General features: G+C 40.0%; 2 pseudogenes across 1 annotated transcript; both read left to right on the forward strand.

Annotated features, from left to right (window-relative positions):
- Positions 1-8,626: 8,626 nt before the first annotated feature.
- Positions 8,627-19,431, forward strand: LOC137839088 (uncharacterized; annotated as a pseudogene).
- A 120-nt stretch (positions 19,432-19,551) lies between these two features.
- LOC137839080 (uncharacterized) lies at positions 19,552-21,037 on the forward strand (annotated as a pseudogene). Its single transcript, XR_016517625.1, has 5 exons — positions 19,552-19,674; positions 19,757-19,883; positions 19,963-20,191; positions 20,270-20,371; positions 20,448-21,037. The product of XR_016517625.1 is annotated as an uncharacterized LOC137839080 (transcript).
- The last annotated feature ends 32 nt before the right edge of the window (positions 21,038-21,069 follow it).

Here is a 21,069-nt window from a genome sequence, read left to right on the forward strand (position 1 = left end):
TGCAAAGGATCAAAATCCTGTTGTGGGATCAATGCCTTATTATGGTGTCATAGTAGAGATTTGGGAAGTTTATTATACCAAGTTTACTGTACCTGTTTTCAAATGCAAGTGGGTTGACAATAAGACTGGTGTCAAAGTTGATGAATCAGGAATGACTTTGGTTGACTTTCGAAATATAGGTTATCATGACGAACCATTTATAATGGCACATCAAGCTTCCCAAGTTTTCTATATCCAAGATCCTACGTCTGACCACTGGTCTGTTGTGCTACATGGAAAGAAACAAAATAATGACCCAGAAGATACAAACAATGACATTTGTGAGATTGAATCACTTACAAGAACGACCATCAATAAAAAGTACGAGGATGTTGCTGATGTTGTACATGCAACTCGAAATGATCATGATGAAGGAATATATATTTGTATGTACATGTGATTCATGTTTAGTTTTACAATATTTTTCATTTTAATTATATTTCATATTCTTGATGCTTATCATATTTTTTTGATAATAGGAACATGGCAGATGATAAAGTTTCTCATTCAAAAACTGGTAGAGGACCTACAAGATTAAAAAATATGTTTAAGAAGATAAATAAAGATGACAAAATACCTTTGTCTATTGATATCCACACTAGTGTGCCCACTGGGCAACATGCAAAGAAATATAGGAGTTATCTTGGAGTACTATCTCGTGAAAGGATCTTTATCTTAACTCAATCCTGGGATCACGTGACTGACCACGAGAAAAACATGATTTGGCAAGATATTCTGGTATGTAACTGTTTTTACTTTGCTCAATCTAAAGTTCTTTTATACTTTGTTTATGTTTATGAACTAATTCTTTCAAACAATGTAGACGTATTACAACATCCCGAATGTGGAAACCTTAAGAGCGAAGGTTCTTTCAGATGTGGGTGTCAAGTTTCGTCAGTTCAAATCAAAATTGACAACAGATTATATATATGGGAAAAGGAAAGAAGAAAATCCTTGTGCAAAATATGCATCCATTGATGAAGAAACTTGGCAGCAGTTTGTCAATATTCGACAAACTGAAAAATGGCAGGTTAGTATCACTTTTATATTTGAATATAGTTTATATTAACGTATTACTAAATTTTGAGTATTATGATAGGAGGTTCGGAACAAAGCAAAAGCCAATCAGGCACATAATGATACCCCACACTTATTGTCTCGTGGTGGTTATAAGTTGCTAAAGCAGAAGATGCTTGAAGAAAAGATTAAAGCACGTTCTACTTCCATTGAGGAAATGAATAGTGTAGATTCTTTAAGACCTCCATCCCCACCACTCCGATATGAGATGTGGAAGGGTGCCCGTATAAACACATTAGGGACATGGAGTTCTAAGTCTACAGAACAAACAATTGAACGCATTGTAAGTTTGACAATTTCTTTTCAATGTGTTATTTTAAATTCAATGTGTTGAAGTTTGTCAATTTCTTTTCATTTGTTTTAGGACTCTCTTAATGAGCAATCAACACAGGGGACTTTTAAACCATGTGGTCACAATGATATTCTTAATGTTGCTCTCGGACGACCTGAACACCCTGGACGTGTTTGGGTAGCTGGATACGGGGTTGGGATTCGGTCATACTTTGGACCTCCATCACACAGCAAGGAACAATTGTCCAATGAACCTAGCCAAGAGTATTTACTACAACTACGTGAGCAGTTAAAGGCTGAGGTAACTCAAGAGCTTAAAGAAAGCTTCATGGAGGAGTTTAGTGCGCGAATGGAAATGGAGTTCAAAAAGCGGTGGGAGGGTTTAGGACACTCACAGCAACCACCTACTATGGTAGAAGATGAACCACCTTCGCCTCCTATTAAGAAAGTCAGCACTAAAGGGAGTTGTTCGACAGTTGATCTATCAGGGGATGACTTTGGCTCAACTAGCCAATGCGAATTATATGTTGAGTGTAATTCTTTGACCCGATTCGTTGCCTTGGGTAAGTGTTATGAAGGGGTCACAATGTGCCTCTTCCTTCTAATTTCATGAAGGTCACGGTGGAGAAGGTCCTTTATGGTGATCTTGCAGTTCATGTGCCGACATCAGAGGTGACAATTGTGGCAGAGGCATTACATACTTTCGTTGCCTGGCCTAGACATCTCGTCAGACCTATAGACTCTATGGTATATATTTGCACTAATACTAATAGAATTATATATCAGATATATTACATTCTAACTAATTTAAGTATTTTTTTTGTTTTGATGAGTAGCAGGAACCTAAGACAAATCTGCCTCTAGGAAAGAAGAAAATAGTCTCCATTGATGATCCTCTGGCGGCATTGGTGGAAGTTGCTACAGCTTTAGATACAACCGTCTTAGAGGTTCCATGGGATGCCAATGTTTTTGGAAGGCATAGTAATCTACCGTTGTACGTTCACATGTCTGATTAGTTGGACCTTGCATCCGGAGATCAAAAGATTAACATAACAGTTCTGCAATTATGGATGATGTAAGTTCAAATTTTAAAATCTTTATACTTTTGATTTATTATATATATTAGTACTAACTTATTGAAATTTAGGTATCTTTCTGGACTATGCTTTGATGAGGGGAAACACAATATATATGGGTTTTTAGATCTTCAAATCACTCAATCAATTGTAAACAAAAAGTCGGAAACACAAACATACATCACCACTGCCTTAAAGAATGGTGGAAAACACATTTATTTTGCTCCGTACATCCATGAGTAAGTTCTTATTTATTAAATAAGTTTTAATAAATTATTGAAATAAGAGAAACTAATTAACTGATTTGTTATACAGGCGTCATTGGCAACTATTGATCATATCTGTTCAAGATCATACCGCTGCATGGTTTTGCTCCTTGCATAAAAAACCTCCTGCCTATTTTAAAAACATTATAGATAGGTACGACAGTTTCATTTAACATTTATTATTACTTATATATTATATAATGTTATGTATTCTAACATGAAATCTTATTATTTTAGTGCTTACTCTAGATATAATATGTTGTGTGGGAGGAGAACTTCAAACGCACAAAAACTCACTTGGATGTACCTTAAGGTATTTAAAGTATATTTGTTTACTTAATTTAATGTGTTTCACTCATTCATTTAATACATTTATTTTCACATGCAGTCCAACAGGCAACCTGAAAATTATGAGTGCGGTTATTATGTTATGCAGTGGATGTTGACTATTTTGCAAGCTGAAATTAAGAAAGGTTGGGATAAGGTAATACCTCAATACAATAAACACTTTAAAATTTAAGATTTATTATTCATGCACTAATTCAAAATATTTCAAATGTCACAGTTGTTCAACGACCAACACCCGCTAGATTTTAACCGTCGTTAATCTATCTTTTTGTACTGGTGATGGCTATCTTACATGAATACATCTATGGTCCCACCACTTTTGGCAAGCAAGGTCTGTTGATTGAACTAAGTAAGTGCTAATTGGATGTTTCTTGAAATTTAGGTGGACCTAATGCAGATTCTAGCACCTACCATAATAAAATAAGTAAAGAATGATGGTTATTTATAAAAGTATGCAGAACTGGAATATTTTAAAGCTGGTCTTAAGCTTGTATTGGAGATGCTTAGGGATGAAATATTGTGGCTGTGGAGTGGTGATCAAATAATATATATACTATATGATTGGACTTTCTATCCCCCGTATTAATTTTCTATTTAGGTAACATGTGCATGCACATAATGTATGAGGTGTGCGTAGCATACCCTTAGGTTATTACTGCATTTTTACATTTATGCTATTAGCAAACAGTTATAGGCATGCATGGATGACCATCATTAGTGAACTATACATACATTGACAAGTAAAAATGAAGGAAGGTGGCGTGAATGTATAGTATGCCAATTGAAAGTTGCACCCATTGAACTTCACAGGTCTTCCATAGCAGCTGGCAATCACATAGTTCCCTCCCCGCGAAGGGTATGCTTTAAATTTTTAGTCTTTAGCAAAGGCGAATCTGTGTGTGGGCTTTGACCAAAACCAAGTTTTATGGCTGCAAAAGAAGAGACTGGCCTTGTGTTTTCTTAGAGAAGAAAGAACATCCAAAAAAGAGGTTCCTCCCTTGGAAATAAGGAAACCAAGGAGAGCATAAAGAACCTTGGCTTCTCCAAAAGCATATTCTTCATGATGGAAAATCACTACAAGGAAATAACAATTTAGTCACCGAATTTAGTGACCGAAAATTAGTGGTCGCAATTTGCAACTGAAATAGCCACCAAATACCTGTAGTGTCAAATCTGCGACCGAATGAATTATTTATTATGTTAGTTAGTTTTGCGACCGAATCCGCGACCGAACATGAGAGTGAGAAAAACATTGGTCGCTAAAGTGGTGGATGTTTCGAATAACTTAGGAAAAATATATCTGCGACCGAATTAGCGACCGAATATGTTTATTTTTTAGCCACCGCTGTTATTTCGGTCGCTAAATTTTATTGTTTTTTTCTGCCACCGAATTAGCCACCGAATATTCTTACTTTTTAGCCACTGATTTTCTTTTGGTCGCTAAATATAAATGTTTATTTTTGCCACCGAATCAGCCACCAAATTTATTTATGTTTTAGCCACCAATTTTGTTTCGATCGCTAGATATAATTGTTTATTTTTACCCCTGAATTAGCCACCAAATACGTTTATTTTTTAGCCACCGAATTTCTTTTGGTCGCTAAATATAATTGTTTATTTTACTAGTACTATTATTATTATTATTATTAATAATAGTAATAATAATAATTCATTTTTATTTTTAAAAAATTATACAAGGATCACAGACACTTTAAATATTAATGAGTACTCCTCTGTTTAAAAAATAATTAGTTGTATTACTAATTTCTTTTTCTATTTAAAAAATATGTGTCAATTATATTTGTAATTTCTTAAATTTAAATAAAATTTATTAAATATTGTTTTTATCATAGCAGCTCAAATAAAAATTCTAAATAAAATTACATAACACAATATTATTATTAATAAAATTAATCCTTAAAAAAAAATATATTACACTATATAATTAAACTTAAATAAAATGATTTCTTTAAAATATCTTTAATTTTTAAAAATAAATATATTTTCCAAATTAAATTGTAAATAATTTTTTAATTATTAATTTCTTTTATTAATAACAGTTTTATCACTTGTTTCTAAATTATTTTTGTTTAATTAAAAATTATTAACGTATCTGTCTTAGAAATTATAAAATGTATTATTATTAAAAATAATTAATTGATTAAAATATCCACATTTATTATATGAATATTTAAATACTTATTTAATAGTTATTTTTTAATTTTACATAAATTTTACATTTTTTAATATTATTTATGAAGAGGTGGCTTCAGTAAAAAAGAATGTGATAATTAGATAAAATTTGGGATTTGTTTTTTTTAAGCTTCAAAGTTATTTTGAAGTTACAGATGCTTTTAGGGCACCAAATACTCAAAATTGGTCCGTGGTGTAAGCAAAGGTGGGGAGGAAGCTGCAAGGTGGTCGGAGGCGGAGGTGAGCGGAGGCGGAGGTACGAACAGAGGATATTTCTCCTCTCAGTTTTGTTAACTCTTTTCTATGTTTGATAGTTTTGTTCCCCAAATGGATTAGCTTGCCTTCTACCAATCTTGCTTCCATCAATTCTGTCTCTTTCTGATTTTACATAAATTTTACATTTTTTAATATTATTTATGAAGAGGTGGCTTCAGTAAAAAAGAATGTGATAATTAGATAAAATTTGGGATTTTTTTTTTTTAAGCTTCAAAGTTATTTTGAAGTTGCAGATGCTTTTAGGGCACCAAATACTCAAAATTGGTCCGTGGTGTAAGCAAAGGTGGGGAGGAAGCTGCAAGGTGGTCGGAGGCGGAGGTGAGCGGAGGCGGAGGTACGAACAGAGGATATTTCTCCTCTCAGTTTTGTTAACTCTTTTCTATGTTTGATAGTTTTGTTCCCCAAATGGATTAGCTTGCCTTCTACCAATCTTGCTTCCATCAATTCTGTCTCTTTCTGATTTCTTAGTATGTTTTCTCCCAAAAAGAGTTGTATGCTGTGAGGCCTCCTCTTGCAACATGCGTATCATGCTTAGAGAATCTTGCAGATCAAGAGCTCCTTTTAAAATACCTTTTGCAATATCTTCAGACTTTCCTGGGTTCGAAGACTTGTCTGCATCTTGAAAAGAGTCAAAACCAAAAATTAAATTGGATAAAGTACTGGGTTTAGATCCCAGATATGGTACCTTAACAAATATCATCACCAAACTTAATTAATTGTTTAAGATCTCATAGGCACAGTCCTCATATTGCATGCATATGCTCTAGGCCGTTTGGGTGAATTATTATTTGCAGTGTTTTAGGCTTTTAGTAGTTTTGAGCAAGTCTGCAGCATATTATTTGCAGTATTTGCTCTTTTTCGAGTAAAAGATCTTCTTTCAATGTATGTGTGTTGGCCTACCTTATGGACTCAACAAGCTCCTTCCACCCAAACCACAGGGGGAGGTGGGGTTGGGCAGATTCTGCTGTCAGTTTTTAGATATTTGTCTCATTTTTAAAACTATATTTTGCCTTATTTTATCTCTATCTACTGTTTCAGAGGTAATAAATATGAATTGTTTTATTTTAAATTTATGAGTTGCATTGTCTTTTTCACTCAATAAAATCAAAGTTTTAACAAACCAACAATAGTTTAAATATTCAATAGGTAGTTTAGTAAAAGGTGTAATTGAAGTTATATAATAAATTTATCAATTCTTATAAATTATTTCAAGCAATAGACATTCTACAACAGGAGAGCACCGTATTATTCTTTTTCTACAAATTTCTAGGGAAATAACGCAAAACTAAAAAATAATCTCTTTTATTAACTTCTCTCGAATTAATTATAGCCTTTCCTCTTATTTCACTTTCATGCAAGATATGTGTATGTATAAAGTATTTAAAAATATACGATATTTGAGAATATGATAATATTAAATATATATAAATAAAGTAAAAAAAAAATATATTAAATATTAAATATATATAAATGTCTCTTTCAAATAGGCAAACAAACAAAAAGGAAAGGAATATTAGTAAAGAGGAAATATTACTGACATATTTTTTAATATAGCTTTGCTATTCATCACAATTTGTTTTCCTAGCTTTTTTACTTGTGTTTCTGTTTTAGAAGCTAGTCAAAGCCAGTTACAGCACATATAAGAAACACTCCAAGAACAATGCTTGTAGATCAACAACTGATTGGTTCCAAATATATTGTTTACAAAATCTAAAAAACTAACAAAAAGTGTGAATAAACCTGGACCAAGAAAGACAAGGGTAGTGCAAAACCAATCCTCTCTCTAGTATAGAAGCTCAACACTTACAATTAACATTCCCGATACTGGGACACATTTTAGAAAAATATTATTGGAGGTAAATACAAAGCTCAACAAAACACTTCATTTTGTATAATACAAAGCCAAATGGCCGCGGAAGAACAGGGTGAAAACACCTTCGCTCGAATCTTCATTTCTGGTTTTGTTCCACCTTCGCTCGAATCTTCTGCTCCAAAACAGATATCTCAGTTTCAAGGTTGAACATCCTATTCAAAGCATGCATGTTCTCCAGTGTGTCATTAAGAGTCCGAGTGTCATTCCCATCGCACCTTAAATGTTGCATTGGACCATGAAGCAACTTATTCACTATACCCCGACTAAGATCATCCACAGCCCTCCGAGTTTTTTTAGGTATGTCATCACCCATCTTAGCTAAGCATCTCTCAAGCTCAGCGAGCCTGATTATTTCCGCATAAGCCCGCAATTTTTTAATAGTAGGGACAGTTTCCAGCGAGTCCCTCCAAGCTTCGAATTGCTTAGATTCTTCAGCAATGATTGTCTGTGCTTCCATTGCTTTTCTTAGGCGATCCTCTTTATTGGCAGCCACAACCTCTTTAAGGTCATCAACATTGTAAACTCACTCATTATTTCGATTACTTTTAGTTTTTATGCATACCATTTTTAATCTGTTAGTCTCAATGTTTTAATTCATAGAAATTAAAAGAGATTACAATAGTATGTATAAGACTAAAAATATGATCTTTACATGAGACTAAAATGTAAAGTTTGTTCAACTATAGGGACCAAATTAATGGTTGAACTTTAAAAAATAAAAGGTGAAAGATTTTTCCCTGTGTTTAAACTTGCCTCTGCATTCATTTCCTTAGTTTGTAGTTTCTTCTTTCTTATTCTTTTGTATGATATTAGGATGAAACTGTTGGCAATATGGCTAATCAATGGTTGATTATATCTCACTTTGTATTAGTTTTCCATGATGGTGACTAAACCTTTATTATTAGGCTGAAGCTAGTTTTACTTATTTAAATGATCTTTTGATTCAATATGATATTCTTCATCTCTCTTGTCTACAGGAAAATATATATAGCAGCAGCTCTATATAAATAATAGAACCTCCTCCAAAGATCAGTCACAAAGTGAACCAACAAAGGTATGCTTCTCTTCCTGTCAACCCAATACTTTCATATTTGCATCCATTTTTTACTTTCTCCATTCAGTGTCCTGTTTTCTCTCTCCTAAAACAAGTGTATACATTAAGAATTTGTTGTATTCAGATTGCATTAATGGAAATCCCCGAAGGTAGAAAGTGGATGTATAAAAGATTGGACAGAAACAAACAACTGACAGAGGAATTTAGAGAAGGAGTGTATGAGTTCCTACAACATGTTATTAGTTGAGAAAAGTTTCAAGAACAAGGTGAAATGTTAAGATGTCCTTGTATTAAATGTAGTTGTAAAGTTTTCAAGTATGTTGATCAAGTTGGGTGGGATCTTTATCAAGAGGGATTCATGCCTAATTATTATTGGTGGACAAATCATGGTGAAGAATTGCCACAATCCCCCCCAGTGGATGTTGCCAGTTCATGTTATGGAACTTGTGAACAAAGAGAAGAATTAGGTCATTTCCATCAAATGATAATGGATCATGTGGGGCCCTCAAATGCACATTGCATGCAACCAGAGAGTGTTATTGGATCTGAGTACATGGAGGAAAATCCTGATCTTGAAACTCGAAATTTTTTTAACATGCTTGCTGCTGCACAAGCACCCTTGTGGGAAGGATGCGAGAATCACTCAGAATTGTCAGCTTCTTTGGAAGCTCTAAGCTTGAAATCTGATTATAATATGTCTGAAGGATGTTTCAATAGAATGGTCCAACTTATGGGGGAGACTATGCCCAAAGATCATCGAATGGTTAATAATTTTTTCCAAGCTAAGAAGTTAGTGGAAAAATTGGGTTTGGGTTGTACGAAAATTGATTGTTGTCCAAAAGGATGCATGTTGTATTATAGGGAACATTGTCATAAAAGTATAACTAATTGTTTTATTTGTGGAATGGAGCGATATAAGACAGTCACTAGGAGGGGAATTGAAAAGAAAATTGCTATTAAGAAAATGTGGTACTTTCCCATCATTCCTAGACTTAGAAGGTTATACTCTTCAATGGCAACTGCACCTCACATGAGATGGCATAGTGAGAATCAAAGGGACCCGTCTATTTTGTCTCATCCATCTGATGGAGAAGCTTGGAAGCATTTTGATAGAATACATCAAGATTTTAGTCAAGACCCAAGAAATGTCAGATTAGGTTTATGTGCAGATGGGTTTAATCCTTTTGGTCAATATGGAAAAAGTTATTCTTGTTGGCCAGTTATCCTAACCCCATACAACCTTCCGCCTTCCATGTGCATGAAGAGAGAGTTTATGTTTTTGACAATCTTAGTTCCAGGTCCTTCAAATCCAAAGCATAAGATTGATGTGTTCTTGCAACCACTTATAGATGACTTATGCACCTTGTGGACTGAAGGGATATTGACTTATGACGTGTCACTAAGGCAAAATTTTATGATGAAAGCTGCTTTGATGTGGACAATTAATGACTTTCCAGCTTACGGCATGTTATCGGGTTGGATGACTTCTGGTAGACTTTCTTGCCCTATATGCATGGAAAGAACAAAGGCTTTTTATCTTAGTCATAGCCACAAGATATCCTTTTTTGACTGTCATCGTCAATTTCTTTCACCTGATCATCAATTTAGGAAGAATAAAAAGGCATTCAAGAAGAAGTTTGTTGAGACTGATCCCCCTCCTCCACGTTTGTCTAGTCTTGACATTTGGAATAGGGTTGCACACTTACCAGTTTGCACTGAATTACAAGAACAACCAAATATTCCTGAATATGGTATTAAACATAATTGGAAGAAACAAAGTATATTTTGGAGGTTGCCATATTGGAAAACTCAACTTTTACGTCACAATATTGATGTTATGCAGTGATCCTGCCTGTTGACCGGAACGCTGGAAACTGCCTCGTCAAAGGATCGACGTGCGCACCGCTTCAAACCTCCGTTCTTCTTCGAGATCCACCTCAAGAACCTGCAAAGGAACAGAACGGCGCCGCTGCGGCCGATTGCACTCCAACGCCCAAGTCAGTGACCGAATCACCAAATACTAAGAGAACAGGAACCGTGCAAATTCTCTCTCACAGTAAGCTCTATAACTCGCAAGCGTAAAGAGTATAATCTGAACGCGCGTACCTCAGAAAGTTCGTTGAGAACTCTTATATACCTGGTTACTTTCTCTCTCCTGGCAGTTACAGACTTGGACACGTGGCTCGCATCTAGTCGTACACGTGCCTTCATCTGGAGCCTCCTTGACTTGGGCGCTGCTTCTACTCTCATTTTGCTAAGTTACTTATGCATGGTACTGCCCAGTGCATAGCTAACTTGGGAGTGCGATCTCTACTGGAACTGGCGAGTTAGGGTGCCTTCGTACACCTTCCCTGTGGTCTCGCCGACCGCCTTCATAATCTGCACCACCTTCATCTCTGGCGATGTGCTTGCTCTGGCGATCTCCAATCACTAGGTCGCCTGAGTTTACATCTGGCGACTTCATCTTTAACCCGGTGATCGCCGATTCTGGTATGCTGGAGATCGGAACACGCCAACTTAATAACTGGCGACTTCACGAGCCCCCCGACTTCCTTCCCTTCTGCCAACCTGGCGCCTTGTCAACACGCCTATACTGTAGCTGGATGCCACGTCATCACTTCCGACTACCAGGGCGGTACACAAGCCCCCCAGTCTTAAGCGAAGACTTGTCCAGCGAAAAGACTAGAGGAGTCACGTCAACACCGGTCTACGTGGCACTGACGCAGAATTCCAAGCGGTTGTACCTTCTGCTTCTCTGACGCTCCACCAAACCCCTCACCCATCGTTCGACACGTGGCTTCATCAACGGTTACCTTCAGTTACCGTTTGCGCTTCCCAAACCCATTTCGAAAAAACTCTTAAACCCATTTTCACTCCACACTGTTTCATCACTTTTCTTCATATTCACAAACGCTCTAACTTCCTCCTGCAAAAAACTCTCAGCGCTCTCCAACATTCTGAATCACCATCATCCTTCGTCGTCTTCTTGATCATCAAAAGGTACCTACTTTCCTTCTTCTACTGGTTTTTCTTGCATTTTAACCGTTTCGCATCATCCTGTAACTGTCTGGTGCATACGCTATGGGTTGCTTTTTCCATTTCTCCTTCTGCGTAACTTAGGGCTTCGTCAATCGTCGCAACGAACCTTCGTTCGTTCGCTTTTCACCCTTTTCCCACGATCGAGTCAGCCTCTGCGAACCCTGATCATTTTTCCTTTTCTTCTTCCTTTGCAGCTTCGAGAATGACCCGCTCAAAGATCACCCCGAATCCTCCTCCTTCATCGCGACACCCCTCTACTCAAGCACTCATCCCACCGCGAGCACGCGGTGCTTCATCTTCCCAGGCTGAGAGGCCTGCACCTTCCCGCCCCAACCTGGCCCAGGCGACTCCACCTATCGCCGGAGGAGCCCCCGTTCCCCTGCCAGACTTCAAAAAACTCTACCCCTGGGCCAACTCGACCCTGTTGAGGGAAACGTCTTCCGTGAACACTGCTGGAGCAGTCTTTCGATTGACAAAGGGGGATGAGCCTCACCAAACATTTCATAAGGAGCACGATGAAAAGATGATAGTGCTACCTTGCCCCCCCGATCTGCCCGTTTGTGCCGATGATAAGGTGAGCGCTGACGGGCCCTTCTGCTTTGTCTACACAACCTTATTCAAGAAGGTGAAGCTCAAGTTCCCTTTCACCCGTTTCGAAAGGGAGCTCCTTACCGAGCTCAACATCGCCGCCGCCCAGCTCCATCACAACAGCTGGGCGTTTGTGCAAGCGTTCCAAGTGATGTGCGACCATCTGGGGTTGCCCGCATCCGTAGACGTATTTCTGTTTCTCTTCGAAGCCAAGCACCCAGGAGACCGCCTGTGGGTTAGCTTGAATAAGATTGCTGGGAGGTCAATCTTCGCCATCTTCCAGCAATCCTATAAAGACTGGAAAGGGAAGTTCGTCCAAGTGCGCCCTAACGACAAAGACGCCTCCCTACTCGACGGCTTCCCCTTGTACTAGGTGGACAAGGGGAAAAAAGAGTCCAAGAGCTGCTTTAGGAGACCCAGAAGTCCTGACAGCATGGGAGCGTTGGACAGAGATCTCTGCCTTTTCTGGAAAAGGGTGGCGGATGCCAACATCACTTTCCTTACCACCACCCTGATCTGCTTCGAATTCTATGAGGACCAACTCGAAATTCGAATAGGTTAGAACATTTAAACTGTTGTTTTAATACTGCTTCTGTTTAACTGTTTCTGGGCGTCTTGTGCGTTATGCGTAAGACTTTGGTTTCATTTTTCTGCACCGATCATCTACTTTGCTGCATACTGCCTTATGCACTTATTTTCTCTCTGAGTTAACCCATGCATTTTCGTTCTATGCAGATAACATGTTGGGCAAGGGTATGTTCGCTGAATTGAGGGCGTAGCTGGGCTCCTCATCGCCAAGATGGCGGCGCACTTATCAGGGTTGGCCTCTATGCCTCTTTCAGTCAAGAGGAAACCCAAAAACTTCCCAGCTTCCACGCCGAAAATGCATTTCTCTGGATTCAGCTTCAATCTGAACTTGGCGATCGTCGTGAACAATTCTTCCAAGTCCGCGACGTGCTTGCTCTTTTCCGGCGAGGTCACGACCATGTCATCGACATACGCTTGCACGTTCCTTCCCAGCATCGGTGCAAGCACTCGATCCATCAGCCTCTGGTACGTGGCCCCCGCGTTCTTCAGCCCAAACGGCATCACCTTATAGCAATAGCACGACCTCTCCGTCATGAAGGCTGTCTTCTCTTCATCCATGGGATGCATATTGATCTGGTTATACCCCGAGAAGGCATCCAGGAAACTCAGCAACTTACACCCTGCAGCACTATCTACCAGGGCGTCTATGCTTGGTAAAGGATACGAATCCTTTGGGCAAGCTTTGTTCAGGTCGGTGAAATCGACGCACATGCGCCATTTCCCGTTACTCTTCTTCACCAGCACGACATTCGCCAGCCATTCAGGGTACTGGACTTCCCTGATGTGGCCTGCAGCAAGGAGTTTCTGTGTTTCATCTCTAATCGCCTGCCTCCTTTCCTCGTTGAACTTTCTTCTTCTTTGTCGCACTGGTCTCACCAAGTTGTCCATCGCCAGATGATGGCACAAGAAGTCGGCATCAATCCCGGGCATGTCCGAAGCGGACCATGCAAACTCGTCCAGATGCCGCTCAATCACCTTGGCGATCTGGTCCTGGAGCTCGACCCCCAGAGATCTTCCCAGCTTGAAGATCTTTCCCCCGATCTCTTTCTCGAGCCACTGCTCGACAGGTTTTGGCCTGGATTCTCTGGCGATCACCGCCCTGGCGATTCCCTGCTCTCTCGCTTCCTCAGGGCGATTCCGCGCCTCTTCCTCCTCCAGACTAGCGTTCCCCTCCCCCAGCTCAGCGTCCACCATCTCCACGTCCCTTCCGGCGGTCTCTTCTGTTACCGTCGATCTGGGCTTCACACCGGGAGGTGGGGTGGTTGTTACATAACTCACTGATCTCTTGTTTTTCAGGCTATTCTCATAGCACTTTTTTGCTTCTTTCTGATCAGACTTGATCGTGATCACCACCCCCTCCATAGACGGCAACTTCACCTTCATGTGCCGAGTCGACGGTATAGCGCCTATCCTGTTAAGCATGGGCCTCCCCAACAGGATGTTGTATGCTGAAGGAGCGTTTACAATGAGGTACTTGATTTTCTCCGTCCTCGAACCAGCCTCATCTGCAAACGTGGTTCTCAACTCAATGTACCCCCTGACCTCCACCTGGTCACCAGCGAACCCATATAGGCACCCTCCATAGGGCCTTAGCTGGTCAAGGGGCAACTCCAGCTGCGTGAAAGTCGGCCAGAACATCACGTCTGCCGAGCTTCCCTGGTCCACCAGAACTCTGTGGACCTTCCTTCCCGCCGTAATCAACGAAATGACTATGGGATCGTTGTCATGGGGCACAACGTCCCGAAGATCCTGCTTGGTGAACGTAATGTCCACCTCCGGCGAGTGATCTTCAAACATATCCACTGTCATCACCGACCGCGCGTACTTCTTCCTCTGCGATGCGGTGCATCCACCACCTGAGAAGCCTCCTGCAATGGTGTGGATTTCCCCGTGGATAGGCATCTCGTGTTGCTGGGCTTCTCCATCCACTGGCTGGGAACTCGACGCTCCCCCCGTCCTCCTGTCCAGCAGATAGTCATTTAGGAACCCGCTCTTAACCAGATCATCGAGCTGATACCCTAAGGACAAACACGAGTCCAAAGTGTGGCCAAAGCCCTGGTGAAACTCACACCAGGCGTCTGGCTTTGGTCCCAGCACTTGTCGCCCACCTTCTCAGGCGCTTTCAACCTAGCAGATATATTGGGAATGGCGATCAGGTCCGCCAATCCCATAACAAACTTGTGCTTAGGCGGGCGATTGTATTCCCGGCGTGCTGGTTGCTGGCGTCCCTGGCCCCTCCCCTTGTTCCTCCTATCATAAGGATGGCGAGTCCTCTGGTCCTTCCTGGCCGCCGCCGCTGTCTCCAGCACCCTTTGCGGCTGGATCCTGGTCTGGGCGCGTGGCCTAGCGGGAGCCACGCTCCCTCTCTTCTCGGCGACCTCACTCTCGTCGGCGATGTGAGCCACCGCAAGTCGCCTGACCTCAGCAAACGTTGCAGGGTGAGCCCTGATCAAGGCCTCGCAGAATGGTCCTGGCAGCACGCCCTTCTTGAATGCATAGACCAGCATTTCTTCATCTTTAGCCGGCGATCTGACCTTCTGCGCTCCAAAGCGATTCAGGTAGTCTCTGAGGGACTCTCCCTGGTACTGCCTTATATCAAACAAATCATAAGACACCCTGGGCGGTGCCTTGTTCACGATGTATTGCTCGACGAAAACCTTCGAGAACTGCTGAAAATTGGTTATGTGACCGTTAGGTAGGCTCACAAACCATTCCAACGCCGTTCCCTAGAGCGTGCTCACGAACATCTTGCAATACACGGCGTCTGACCCTCCCGACAGCATCATCTGCGTATGGAACGTGGTTAGATGAGCCTCTGGATCCTCCACGCCGGTGAAGACAGCCTTGACAGGGACCACGCTCGTAGGAATAGGCGTATCAGTAATCGCCTGAGCGAAAGGCATAGGAAAAACACGAGGTGGCGACGACGGCGCAACCTCTTCAGCAGAAGAACGCCCTTGCTGCTCCTGAAGAGCTTGACGCAGCTCCTCAGTCACCTTGCTGAGCTCCTCATTCCTGGCGCGAGAGGCGACCAGGTCCTCATGCATTCTCGCCTGCTCTATGCGCGAGGCTTCCACAGTTGCCTGCAACGAACGCATCATCTTTGCCATCTGCGCCATGGTCATGGCAGCGGCGCCTTCAGCAGCGACAGGCGCAACTGGACTTGAACGATTGCTTCTCATTTTTCTCATGAAACTCAGCGAATCACAGAATGCAGCGAACAACACTTACTCCAGCTACGATTGACTCAGCGATCAATCGGAAAAAACTGTGCGAAACTCCGCAAGAAAATTCAAGAACACCACAACCTCCAAAGAAACCTGCAACTCCACCAGAAATCACTGCTCTTCCCACGGATAACTAATCGAGCGAAAGAACTCAACTCCACCGAACAAATTACGCGTAAACAACAGGAAAACCTCCCTTCACCGATCGAAAACCCAAACGAACGGTATAAAACGCGAATTCACCGAACAAATTTCAAGCAAACAGCGAACGATGGTTGCACCAGCACACAACCACGCAGAAAACTTCGAAAACCTTCAAGAACTCACGCTGTGGATGGGAGCAAGTTTTACACGGCCCCACGGTGGGTGCCTGATGATCCTGCCTGTTGACCGGAACGCTGGAAACTGCCTCGTCAAAGGATCGACGTGCGCACCGCTTCAAACCTCCGTTCTTCTTCGAGATCCACCTCAAGAACCTGCAAAGGAACAGAACGGCGCCGCTGCGGCCGATCGCACTCCAACGCCCAAGTCAGTGACCGAATCACCAAATACTAAGAGAACAGGAACCGTGCAAATTCTCTCTCACAGTAAGCTCTATAACTCGCAAGCGTAAAGAGTATAATCTGAACGCGCGTACCTCAGAAAGTTCGTTGAGAACTCTTATATACCTGGTTACTTTCTCTCTCCTGGCAGTTACAGACTTGGACACGTGGCTCGCATCTAGTCGTACACGTGCCTTCATCTGGAGCCTCCTTGACTTGGGCGCTGCTTCTACTCTCATTTTGCTAAGTTACTTATGCATGGTACTGCCCAGTGCATAGCTAACTTGGGAGCGCGATCTCTACTGGAACTGGCGAGTTAGGGTGCCTTCGTACACCTTCCCTGTGGTCTCGCCGGCCGCCTTCATAATCTGCACCACCTTCATCTCTGGCGATGTGCTTGCTCTGGCGATCTCCAATCACTAGGTCGCCTGAGTTTACATCTGGCGACTTCATCTTTAACCCGGTGATCGCCGATTCTGGTATGCTGGAGATCGGAACACGCCAACTTAATAACTGGCGACTTCACGAGCCCCCCGACTTCCTTCCCTTCTGCCAACCTGGCGCCTTGTCAACACGCCTATACTGTAGCTGGATGCCACGTCATCACTTCCGACTACCAGGGCGGTACATGCACGCAGAGAGAATTGTGTTCATGAATGTGTTTGACACTGTGATGGATATCAAAGGAAAAACTAAGGACACAAACAAGGCTCGATTGGATGTAGCACAAATATGCAATCGAAAAGAGCTAGAGTTGAAAGACATTGGTGGTGGCAAACTTATCAAACCAAAAGCAGCATATACATTTACGAAATCCCAAAGAGTCTTTATTTGTAAATGGGTTAAAGAACTGAAGCTTCCAGATGGATATGCTTCCAATTTGGGTAGATGTGTTGACCTTAATCAAGGCAAATTACATGGCATGAAAAGTCATGATTGTCATGTGTTCATGCAACGTTTGCTTCCAATTGCATTTGACGCATTACCAAAATCAATCTGGAAAGTTCTTATTGAACTTAGTCTTTTCTTCAGAGAATTAAGTTCGACAACACTAAATGTTGAACACCTAAGAGTTATGGAAGAAAATATTCCTGTGTTATTGTGTAAATTGGAACAAATATTTCCACCAAGCTTCTTTGATTCCATGGAACATCTTCCAATTCATCTACCTTACGAGGCAAAAGTTGGTGGTCCAGTCCAATATCGTTGGATGTATCCATTTGAGAGGTTTAAATTTACTAATCACTATTATAATATTTGTTGTTTATTTATTTAATATTTAAAATTATGTACATCCATATTCTTTTTTAGGTTCTTACACTCCCTAAAAAAAAGTAAAAAATAAAGCGAGGGTGGAAGACTCTATTTGTGAAGCTTACTTGGTGGAGGAAACATCTACATTTGCCTCATTTTATTATCCTGATCATGTTGAAAAAAGAAGGACTAGGATCCCTCGTAATCTTGAAGTAGGCGAGGGTTCTTCACGTGCTCCCCCTATTTCAATTTTCAACTATCCAGGAAGAGAAATTGGAAAATGCATGACATATTATCTAAATCAAAAAGACTTTGATGTTGCCCAATTGTATGTTCTTCAAAACTGTGAAGAGGTTCAACCATATTTTGAGTAAGACAATGTTCACTCATTTGAAAAGAAAGTTAATTATGTTGCATGAGGTTTGAATAATCAATTTCTTTGTTGCAGTATTTATGTTGAATATTTAAGAGAGATTAGTCCTACTGCTTCAGAAGCTCAAATTGACCAATACATTTCATCCTATTTTGCTACATGGTTCAAACAATATGTATGTTTTTAATTTGCCTTTTATACAAATTTTACTTTTAGATAGACATTGTGTAATTTATAATCTTTTGTTTAGGTTCTAAATCCAGAAAATAATATTGAAGATCCATTATTGGTTAACTTAGCATGGGGTCCTAAGAGAAAAGTTCAATCATGGTCTATCTATGTTATCAATGGATACAAATTTCACATTGTTCTTTGGAGTGAAGGCATGAATTCCACTAACTATGGTGTTTATGTACGAGGAACCAATGGTCAATCAGAGTCAGATTTTTATGGAATATTGTCTAATATTATTCAATTGGAGTATACTGGCTTTCCAATAATGAATGTAGTTCTCTTCCAATGTGAATGGTTTGATAATACTCCAAATATAGGAACCAAAGTAGATAAGAACTATGAGATCGTTCAAGTAAAAGAATCACGGAGATATAATAAAGCATATGATCCATTCATATTTGCCCAACAGGCAGAGCAAGTTTATTACACCAAATATCCAGAGGGACACCAAGGTTGGTTGGGAGTAATTAAAACAAAAGCTCGTATTAGAATCATTGATAACACAGTAAGTGAGGTTGAGCATGACACTCCATACCAAGATGATGAGCTTCTACAACTTGAAGTAGTGCTACATGTTGATCCAGAATTCATTCATGATTCTCTTGCTGATGTTGATGGGGGGGGGAGAAGAAGTAGATATACAATTACTAAATGAAACAAACATAGATGAACAATACGAGGAGGAATACATTTCAAGTGAGGATAACATTGAGAGTGATTTCAGTGACACAGATACCTCTTCGGTAATTCATGCATTAAAATTGATTGTATACCTTGTCCAAATTATGTTTAACATTAATTTTATTGTGGTTTCCCATAATTGTAGTGAATAACAGGGAAGATGACTGACATATTTGGTTGACATATTTGTTGTAGAAAACACAATCAGGTTTGAGTCTTTTGATCATGATTACTTTATTTGTTTATTCAAAATTGATTGATCCACTTTGATTATTGTATTAATTACATCTTATATATGTAATATTTTTTACTTGCAGATGACACCAAGGGGTAGAGGTGGTGGTCGTAGACCACCTAATCGTGGTGGTCGAGGTGTTCGTGTTGATGATATATCTTTACCCAATACCAACATTCCCCCTTCATTTGTTCTTCCAACAACTATGGAGTCTACACATCCTATTTATGAAGTAGCCACCCCACTTCCTACACTTCACGGACAAGATATTGAACATCATGTAGGAGACACAAATCCTACTACCTTTTCTACAGAGCCAACTATGAATCAACCTTCACCGATACAAGACTCTCTTACACTTGACAATGAGTCTGGCAATGTAGTTGATCAAAGACCCTGGCTTCATGCAGAAAGAGGAGAGTAAGTATATTTTAATCTAATTGTAATTCGTAAATATGATCTAATTTTCATATATCATTTTGACAATATATTTTGAACATAGTTTTTCACCTGCAAATGGACCTTCCAATGTAATCTCACGAATCATCAAGCAAAAATATGATGAACTCAGTCCCACTTGGAAGAAGGTTCGTCTTGAGCTTAGAGATAGATGGTTTGGAGAGTTCAAGGTAATTTGAGTTATGATTACATTTAAAATGATATTTTATTTTTCTACAATGTTTTTTTTCTAATTTATTTTACATGCAGAAAGAGTATAGGTGGGATATGGAACAAGACCAACTCATTAGATCCATTTTTGATACAAAAGCCTCCCATATTTTTAAAAATGCTATGAGTAAAGTTAGGCATGGTCAAGATAAGAGGACCTGGATTCCAGAACAAGAGTGCTATTGCCAAGGCGAATCGGGCTGTTGAGAAGGGAGCCTCAGCCTACTGTGGTGGTTCCATATCTACCGCAGCTCACTTTGAGAAAATGGTAATATTATTATATTTCTTCTCTTTCTATATTTAATTTAAATACAATCTATGATATCTTTTTATTGAATTTATGTAGACTAAAGAGCTTGAACGACAACCAACTGCTTGGGAGGTTGTAGAGAGAACAAAGAAATTGAAGACTGGACAATGGGTCAATGACAAGACTCGCGACCTTGCGGTATGTTTAAAATTTGTTATAGTTTAATTTTTACTATATGTTTTCTTCGCAATAATCAATTTGACTTCATTTTCAGGAGAAATATAAGAAACGTCGAGAAGAAGCCCAACAACAGCAAATGCTTGAAAGCGCATCTTCGCAAAACTCTCATGTTGCCTCTATTGATGACAATGAAATATACATCGATGTTGTTGGAAGTGGAAATAAAAAAGGGAATGTCTATGGTCTTGGTGTATTGAGCAAAAGGTTTAATAGTTCAACAAGTGCTCACTCTGCTGCAAGTCAAGCTCCAGTAGTCCATCAAATAGAAGAAATGTGTGAGATTATTCAAAAGCTAAATGATGAACTTATGACAAAACGTGTCAAGGAGCGGACACTTGAAGAAAAGATGGAGCTATTGATGAAAACTCATGAAGAGCAAAGTGAACGCATGCGCAAACAAGATGAGAAGATGCAACTCATCCTACAACACATTCAAATGAATAATCCCGCATCAGGCTCTTCAGATCTACTACCAGTGGACATCATAAAGGAGACCAGAGTAGAGATGACAGTTCAGAAGAAGATTAGTTATATGTTGAATTATATCATAGATTTGACTATTTTAACTAGTATTCAACAGTTTTAGTTGTGTAGTATGATTTACCTTTAATTTGAGCACAACTTCTTCTTAAACTATGTATTTGAATTTCATTACA

The sequence above is a fragment of the Phaseolus vulgaris genome, chromosome 11, assembly GCF_051622355.1.
Source record: "Phaseolus vulgaris cultivar YP4 chromosome 11, ASM5162235v1, whole genome shotgun sequence".
Lineage (NCBI taxonomy): Eukaryota > Viridiplantae > Streptophyta > Magnoliopsida > Fabales > Fabaceae > Phaseolus > Phaseolus vulgaris.